The sequence below is a fragment of the Anolis sagrei genome, chromosome X (genome assembly GCF_037176765.1).
Source record: "Anolis sagrei isolate rAnoSag1 chromosome X, rAnoSag1.mat, whole genome shotgun sequence".
Classification (NCBI taxonomy): Eukaryota; Metazoa; Chordata; class Lepidosauria; order Squamata; family Dactyloidae; genus Anolis; species Anolis sagrei.
Window position 1 is genome coordinate 71,923,627 of NC_090034.1, and position 8,251 is coordinate 71,931,877.

At 47.3% G+C, this 8,251-nt stretch overlaps 1 protein-coding gene across 1 annotated transcript in view; it reads right to left on the reverse strand.

Moving 5' to 3' along the window:
* The window catches only part of WDTC1 (WD and tetratricopeptide repeats 1), a 52,830-nt gene extending 50,883 nt beyond the window's left edge, over window positions 1–1,947 (reverse strand). Inside the window, exon 1 of the mRNA XM_060784530.2 lies at window positions 1,692–1,947. The gene's annotated coding sequence lies outside the window, so the exon portion shown is untranslated. The remainder of the gene's footprint in view (window positions 1–1,691) is intronic.
* Between the last annotated feature and the right edge of the window lie 6,304 nt (window positions 1,948–8,251).

The following is an 8,251-nucleotide window of genomic DNA, read 5'->3' on the forward strand; positions in this document are numbered from 1 at the left end:
CATGTGGGCATAGTTTGGTCCAGATCCATCATTGTTTGAGTCCACAATGCTCTCTGATGTAGGTGAACTACAATTCCCAAACTCAAGGACAATGCCCACCAAACCCTTCCAGTATTTTCGGTTGGTCATGAGAGTTCTGTGTGCCAGGTTTGGTTCAATTCCATCGCTGGTAAAGTTCAGAATATTCTTTGATTGTAAGTGAACTATAAATCCCAAATGTCAAAATCAATCCTGCACTGTCCCCCCAACCCCAGCAGTAGCAACAAAAATAATGTTATGGTTGGGGGTCACCACAGCATGAGGAACTGTATTAAGGGGTCGCAGATTAGGAAGGTTGAGAAACACTGGTGTACATGCACCCAAGGGGAAGGAGGGGCGCTATGAAATCCCAAAAGTTGTAGTTTCACAAGGTCTTTCGCCTTCTCTGCCAAGGCCTCACCAAACTAAAACTCCCAGGAACCCACAGAGTGGGGTTAGGGTGGTTTCAAATGTCTCAAGTCGTCCTAGATTGGGACCTGCAGTCCAAAACACCTGGAGGGAGGGCCGAAGTTTGCCCAGGCCTGTTATAAAACTACAGCTCCCACCATTCCACAATATGAGCAGTTCAAAGGATGTCAAGCTGCATCAATGCTACAGCGTACATGCACCCACGGAGAGGTGGGGCGCTGTCGAATCCCAAAAGTTGTAGTCTGGCTAGTCTTTTGCCTTCTCTGCCAAGGCCTCACCAAACTACAACTCCCAGGAGTCCACAGTGTGGGGTTAAGGCGGGTTCAAATGTCTCAAGTCCTCCTAGATTGGGGCCTGCAGTCCAAAACACCTGGAGGGAGGGCCGAAGTTTGCCCAGGCCTGTTACAAAACTAAAGCTCCCACCATTCCACAGTATGAGCAGTTCAAAGGATGTCAAGCTGCATCAATGCTACCCAAGGGGAAGGAGGGGCGCTATGGAATCCCAAAAGTTGTAGTTTGACAAGGTCTTTTGCCTTCTCTGCCAAGGCCTCACCAAACTACAACTCCCAGGAGTCCACAGCGTGGGATTAGGGCAGTTTCAAATGCCACAAGTTGTCATAGATTGGGGCCTGGAAGGAGGGCCGAAGTTCCCCAAGATCTGATATAAAACTACAGCTCCCACCATTCCACAGTATGAGCAGTTCAAAGGATGTCAAGCTGCATCAATGCTACAGTGTACACACACCCAAGGGGAAGGAGGGGCGCTATGGAATCCCAAAAGTTGTAGTTTGACAAGGTCTTTCGCCTTCTCTGCCAAGGCCTCACCAAACTACAACTCCCAGGAGTCCACAGCGTGAGGTTAAGGCGGGTTCAAATGTCTCAAGTCGTCCTAGATGGGGCCTGCAGTTCAAAACACCTGGAGGGAGGACCAAAGTTTGCCCAGGCCTGTTATAAAACTAAAGCTCCCACCATTCCACAGTATGAGCAGTTCAAAGGATGTCAAGCGGCATCAATGCTACAGTGTACACGCACCCAAGGGGAAGGAGGGGCGCTATGGAATCCCAAAAGTTGTAGTTTGACAAGATCTTTCGCCTTCTCTGCCAAGGCCTCACCAAACTACAACTCCCAGGAGTCCACAGCGTGGGGTTAAGGCGGGTTCAAATGCCTCAGGTCGTCCTAGATTGAGGCCTGTCATTCCCCCGGCCTGGGAAGGCGTTGGGAGTCGGAGAAGGGGCCAGAGTTACCTGCCAGGCCTGCGTAGAGGGCGAGGGGCCCCTTGGACGTCCATGCAGCCCCAGGGCCAGGGCCAAAGCAGGGGCCCTTCCCGGAGACGCCAACGCCTCAGGCCCCGGCCTGGCTGGGAGCGGAGCCTCCGCCAGCCTCCCTCGACCGCCTCCTCCTGCTGTCTGAGCCTCTCTCCTAAGGCAACAGCCCTCACCCCAACGCCGCCTCTTGTTTCCCCACCACACACGCGCCGCACTGCGCCTGCGCAGCGCCAATTGCGCCACCGAGCCCCTATCCGCGCGCCGGCCTTGACGCTCCGCGAGCGGCGCAAGCGCGCGCCGAGAATAGCGTACCCTGCTTTGACGTTCCAACGCTCCCATTGGTCGGGAGGTAGAGGAGTGACAGGCGTTCCGCCCAATGGGGAATCGAAAGAGGGAGGGGGAAACGTCTGAGGCCAAGCTGCGCACTTAAAAGAGTAACGGAAGAAGGAGGCAGTATCGAAAGGGATGCTGGGAGTTGAAGTTGGCTTTCATGTCCAAAGCAGGCATAGGCAAACGTGGGCCCTTCAGGTGTTTAAGCGACTGAAGGGAGAAAGGAAAGGGCCTGAGGCTGTTAGGAATTATTTATTATTTTCATTTTCAACAGCAAAACAGCAGAGAGGAAACAACCAGGCACATCTTAACACCTCTCAACAGAACATTTTCCCAGGCTCAGCCAGGCCTTCAAATGCTAATGAAGGTGGTCAGCTGAAACATTCACACCTAGCTCCAGCAGAGAAGAGCTCTTTGCCCCACCCCAGCCATTCCACAGATATATAAACCCATTGTCCTATTTCCAACAGACCTCACTACCTCTGAGGATGCTTGCCATAGATGCAGGCGAAACGTCAGGAGAAATGCCTCTAGAACATGGCCCTATATTTATTTATTATTTATTTGGGGTTCTTGTACGCCGCCCTTCTCACCCCGTAGGGGACCCAGGGCGGCTTACAACAGCAAAGGCACGCTTAGATGCCTGCCACACAAAACAATCATCACAGAAGTACAACAATTCATAGTTACCACAATTCAAGCCATTATCCCAATAAAAACAATAAAAAATCGATAAAATCAATAAAATCAATACAAACCTAATTCTTCCTCCTACCCTATCAGTGTACACTAACTCATAGATCTGTTTTTGATTCCACCTCGACAATCCTGCTGATCTTGCACATCTGATTGTCTTATTTTGTTGTTGTTCAGTCATTCAGTCGTCTCCAACTCTTCGTGACCTCATGGACCAGCTCACGCCAGAGCTCCCTGTCGGCCGTCACCACCCCCAGCTCCTTCAAGGTCAGTCCAGTCACTTCAAGGGTGCCATCCATCCATCTTGCCCTTGGTCGGCCCCTCTTCCTTTTACCTTCCACTTTCCCCAGCATAATTGTCTTCTCTAGGCTTTGCTGTCTCCTCATGATGTGGCCAAAGTACTTCAGCTTTGTCTCTAGTATCCTTCCCTCCAATGAGCAGTCGGGCTTTATTTCCTGGAGGATGGACTGGTTGGATCTTCTCGCAGTCCAAGGCACTCTCAGGACTTTCCTCCAACACCACAGCTCAAAAGCATCGATCTTCTTTCGCTCAGCCTTCCCTAAGGTCCAGCTCTCACATCCGTAGGTGACTACAGGGAATACCATGGCTTTGACTAGGCGGATCTTTGTTGCCAGTGTGATGTCTCTACTCTTTACTATTTTATCGAGACTGGACATTGCTCTCCTCCCAAGAAGGAAGCGTCTTCTGATTTCCTGGCCACAGTCTGCATCTGCAGTAATCTTTGCGCCTAGAAATACAAAGTCTGTCACGGCCTCCACATTTTCTCCCTCTATTTCCCAGTTGTCAATCATTCTTGTTGCCATGATCTTGGTTTTTTTGATGTTTAGCTGCAACCCAGGTTTTGCGCTTTCTTCTTTCACCTTGATTAGAAGGCTCCTCGGCTCCTCCTCGCTTTCGGCCATCAGAGTGGTGTCATCTGTATATCTGAGGTTGTTAATGTTTCTTCCAGCAATTTTCACCCCAGCTTTGCATTCATCAAGCCCTGCACATCGCATGGTGTGTTCTGCATACATGTTAAAAAGGTTGGGTGAGAGTATGCAGCCTTGCCGTACGCCTTTCCCAATCTTGAACCAGTCTGTTGTTTCGTGGTCAGTTCTGACTGTTGCTACTTGGTCCTTGTACAGATTCCTCAGGAGAGAGACAAGGTGGCTTGGGATGCCCATCCCACCAAGAACGTGCCACAATTTATTATGATCCACACAGTCAAAGGCTTTAGAATAGTCAATGAAGCAGAAGTAGATGTTTTTCTGAAACTCCCTGCCTTTCTCCATTATCCAGCGGATATTGGCAATCTGGTCTCTCGTTCCTCTGCCTTTTCTAAACCCAGCTTGAACATCTGGCAGCTCCCGCTCCATGTATTGCTGGAGTCTTCCTTGCAGGATCTTGAGCATTACCTTGCTGGCATGAGAAATGAGGGGCACTGTACGGAAGTTTGAGCAGTCTTTCGCGTTTCCCTTTTTTGGATATAAGTGGATTTTTCCAGTCTGATGGCCATTCTTGTGTTTTCCATATTTGCTGGCATATGGCATGCATCACCTTGACAGCATCATCTTTCAAGATTTTGAATAGTTCAGCTGGGATCCCGTCGTCTCCTGCTGCCTTGTTGTTAGCAATGCTTCTTAAGGCCCATTCAACCTCACTCCTCAGGATGTCTGGTTCTAATTCATTCACCACACCATCAAAACTATCTTCGATATTATTATCCTTCCTATACAGATCTTCTGTATAGTCTCGCCACCTTCTCTTGATCTCTTCAGCTTCTGTTAGGTCCCTGCCATCTTTGTTTCTTATCGTACCAATTTTTGCCTGAAATTTACCTCCAATGTTTCTAATTTTCTGGAAGAGGTCTCTTGCAAACTTTGCAAACTTAGTAGTTGATTAAATGTCCTTTGACCAGTATCTGGCCACTTGGAATGCCTCTGGTGTTGCTACATGTGGCAGGGCTCAGGTTGCATTGCAGCAGGTGGTCAGTGGTTTGCTCTTCTCCACACTCGCATGTCGTGGATTCCACTTTGTAGCCCCATTTCTTAAGGTTGGCTCTGCATCTTGCCTTCCAAGTCGCCCGGTTTTCTGTGTGCCCAGTGGGGAGTCCCTCATTTGGTATCAGCCATTGGTTTGAAGTTGAACATGACCCCCCCCACCACCCCCATTAGAGATAGTAACTTATAGTTTTGCTAAGGGCAAGGACACCAGACTGGATAATAAGGGTTAAGCCTTGGTCAATTTGGTGTGTATCATTTAATCAAGGCTTTATGCCCTATTTTCATATGTTTACAGCAGAAAGTAACCAATTTATTACTGAAAATCATGCCACAAAAGTATTTGACTTTTTCCATTTAAGACACACCTGGGCTCCTGATGGTCCCCCATCTCACAAACATGGATATATTTCCATTCCTATGGACCTTCCTATGGATAATATGAACTATGGACACTGGGGGAGGGTAGTTGGGTTTACTCTCTGTATTATGATTTCTATATTTTCATATTTTCTCCTGTATTTCTATATTTCCCTTCATGTATTTGACCTGGCCCTGACCCTTTTGCCCCCTTGCCATCGCCTTGAGGAAAATGTATAAGGAAGTTGCCCTGCCTCTGAAAAAGCAATCAGCGATCATGAAAGCCCCTTATCTTAGGACATTTCTTGCATGGAAAATAACAAAGAAAAATCTTTCTTGACTTCGGAGTCGGGCCATCAAGAGGATTTTCACTTGGCAGACTTTTTAATCATATAACAATGGGGGAAAGATGGCATTCGGAAAGTCCTTTTTCCCCCAACCCGTTTGTCTTTCAAATCTCTTCACTAAAGACATTCACTAAAGTCTTCCCCTATTGTGCCCTATCTGATCGCAAGAGGAAAACCCAAATTAAGTGATCAATGCTTATCGCAGACCCATCTCAAGACAATGGAGTTGGCTTCTCTGGCAGGCCGGTTCCGGACTCGATAAGCCTCCAGGACATTAAAACTCCATAATCCATTCGAGAATGCATTGTTTTCCTTCGTCCCGCCTCCCTCCCTTCTGATTTGCTGGAGCGTCGAGGCGGCAGGAGCCTCCTGATTGGCTCAGGCGCACCGCAGAAGCCCTGTGATTGTCCCAGTTGCGCGGAGGATGGCCAAGCCTCCTCCCAGCTGTTAGCGCGCCCGCCAATCACCATCGAGCCGGGCGAGGGGTGGGGAGCAGGAATTTTGAAACTCACAACTCTGTATTTTCTATAACAATGGCATTTATTTCTGTAACCACATGCTTAGCTGGGTTGCCGCTTTGCATCCTTTTCAGCTGAATTGCTAATAAACCTCGGTGATGCTTTCTTCAACTTTGGTGAGATTCTTTTTGGGAACTTAGGGAAAATAAATTACTTAAAATTAGGCTTCTCTTTGCTCACCAAAGTAGCGATCCCTCTTTGGTGGGGCCGCAGGGTCTCTCCTTCTGGGGTAGACCCTTATAAAGTTCCTATCGATTTCAGGTTGAGGTTCTGGGTTTGAGCCTGCTACTTTTGGACTCTCGCTTGCTGAGATGTTCCAGCGGGTGTCTCTGTAGAACATAAAAACTATTTCTTGATTTAAGTCGTTGACATGATGGCTGATATCCAAACGGGATGGCTGATATCCAAACGGGCCAAGGACAAGTCTCAACCTCAACACTGCAGGACTCCCTTGACTGGCTCAGTGAAATCTTTTGGACCTTTCCTCATGAATGCTTTTAATCTTTCCCCATGAACCCTTTTGTTTCCCTTTCAAAAACATACTTTTATATGGACTTTCCTGTAATGAATTATAAGCATATGGTTCCTGCAACATCAACCATATATATATTTTCCTTTGTGCTAGTGGCCTTCCCTTGACCTTTTTCATTCCCTTCCAAGGACACACACATTTATGAACTCTTCCCATTATAGTCTATGGACTTGTGATATATATTTTCATGATTTTCCTTGTGGCTGAGGCTTTCAGGGAAGAGCCTGGCCTTGGGGTCCCAGTCCTTGGAGGGAGTTATAGTTTCCCAAGGACCAAAGACCAACTCGATCCTGCCGCTGCAGGAATCCATTTCTTGGCTCAGTGGAAATCACCCAGCTCCTTTTGTGACTGTTGGACTTTCTTCAATTTTTTTTTTTTGGCTCTAAAGAAGTCATTTTCGCGTCTGGACTTCCCCAGTATGAACTATGGGCACATGTTTTATTAAAATTATTGTTTTGATCAATTTCTCTGGCGGGCAGGGTGTGGGAAGGGATACTTGATATGAATTTCTCTGGATTCCTATATTTCCCCATGTATTTTTCCTTATTTTCGCCCTGGCACCCAACTTGTCGCCCCTTCCCCTCCCTTTGGGGGAAACTCATCAAGGAAGCTGCCAGCTGTGTTGAAAAGGCAATCAGCGATCACAAAAAGAACCTTTATCATAATACTTGTGCATGGAACCATAACCTGAGGGACTTTTGTTTAGTCTCGGAGTTGGGTTGCTGAACAAAGAATCTCATTTGGCATGTTTGATCACATCACACTGGGGGGCGAAAAGGCCCTCGAAAAGCCTTTGCCCCTCTGAAACTGTTTACATTCAAGACTCTACACAGCAAACATCCACCCCAGCCTTTTTCATTGTGTCTTATCTAATGGCAACAGGAAAGCTCGGATTAAGTAATCATTATTTATCGCCCCCCCCATCAAAGGACAATAGACTGGGCATCCTTTGCAGGCTGGAGTCTCAGACTCAGGATTCCCCAAGGCATGAAATCCATTAATCCATTCATGAACCCATTGTTCCTTCCTTGTCCCGCCTTCCTTCTCCTAATTCGCTAGAGCGCTGAGGCGGTAGGAGCTCTCTCATTGGTTCCTGCGCAGCGGAGAAGCTCTGTGATTGGCTCTGATGCAGGGCGGGCGACTAAGCCTCCTCCCAGCTGTTATCGCGTCAGCCAATCCCCTGCTAGCTGGGCGGAGGGCGGGAATTTTGAAACTTCTAAGCCTGTAAACTCTATAAAAATGTCTCTGATCTTTGTAATGGTATGCTTTGTAGGCGAATGATTGCTACATTGCATCCTTTTCAGCTGAATCGCTAATAAAAACACCTCGGTGCCGCTTCTTCAACTTTGGTGAGATTTATTTTGAATTTTTTAATTTAATAAAATTGCTGAAATCAGGCTTCTCTAGCTCGCGAAAGTAGCGATCCCTCTTTGGTGGGGTCTCAGGGTCCCTCCTCCTGGGGACGACCCTCCTAAAGTTCCTAGCGACATCACTGCCACGTGTTGCTGTGGCCCAGCCTGTGTATATGTGTTTTGTGTGTGTATATATTTGTGTATATGTGTATATATGTGTGGTTTTGTGCATGTGTTGTAATGTATTTTTTATTTTTTTGGTTTTTTAAGTCTCTTCTGTTGTGTTTTTCAGTGTTTTAATGAGTTATGGTTACTCATTTGCCTGATAGGTGTATTGTGTCGAAATTTGGTGTCAATTTGTCCAGTTGTTTTTGAGTTATGTTAATCCCACAAACGAACATTAT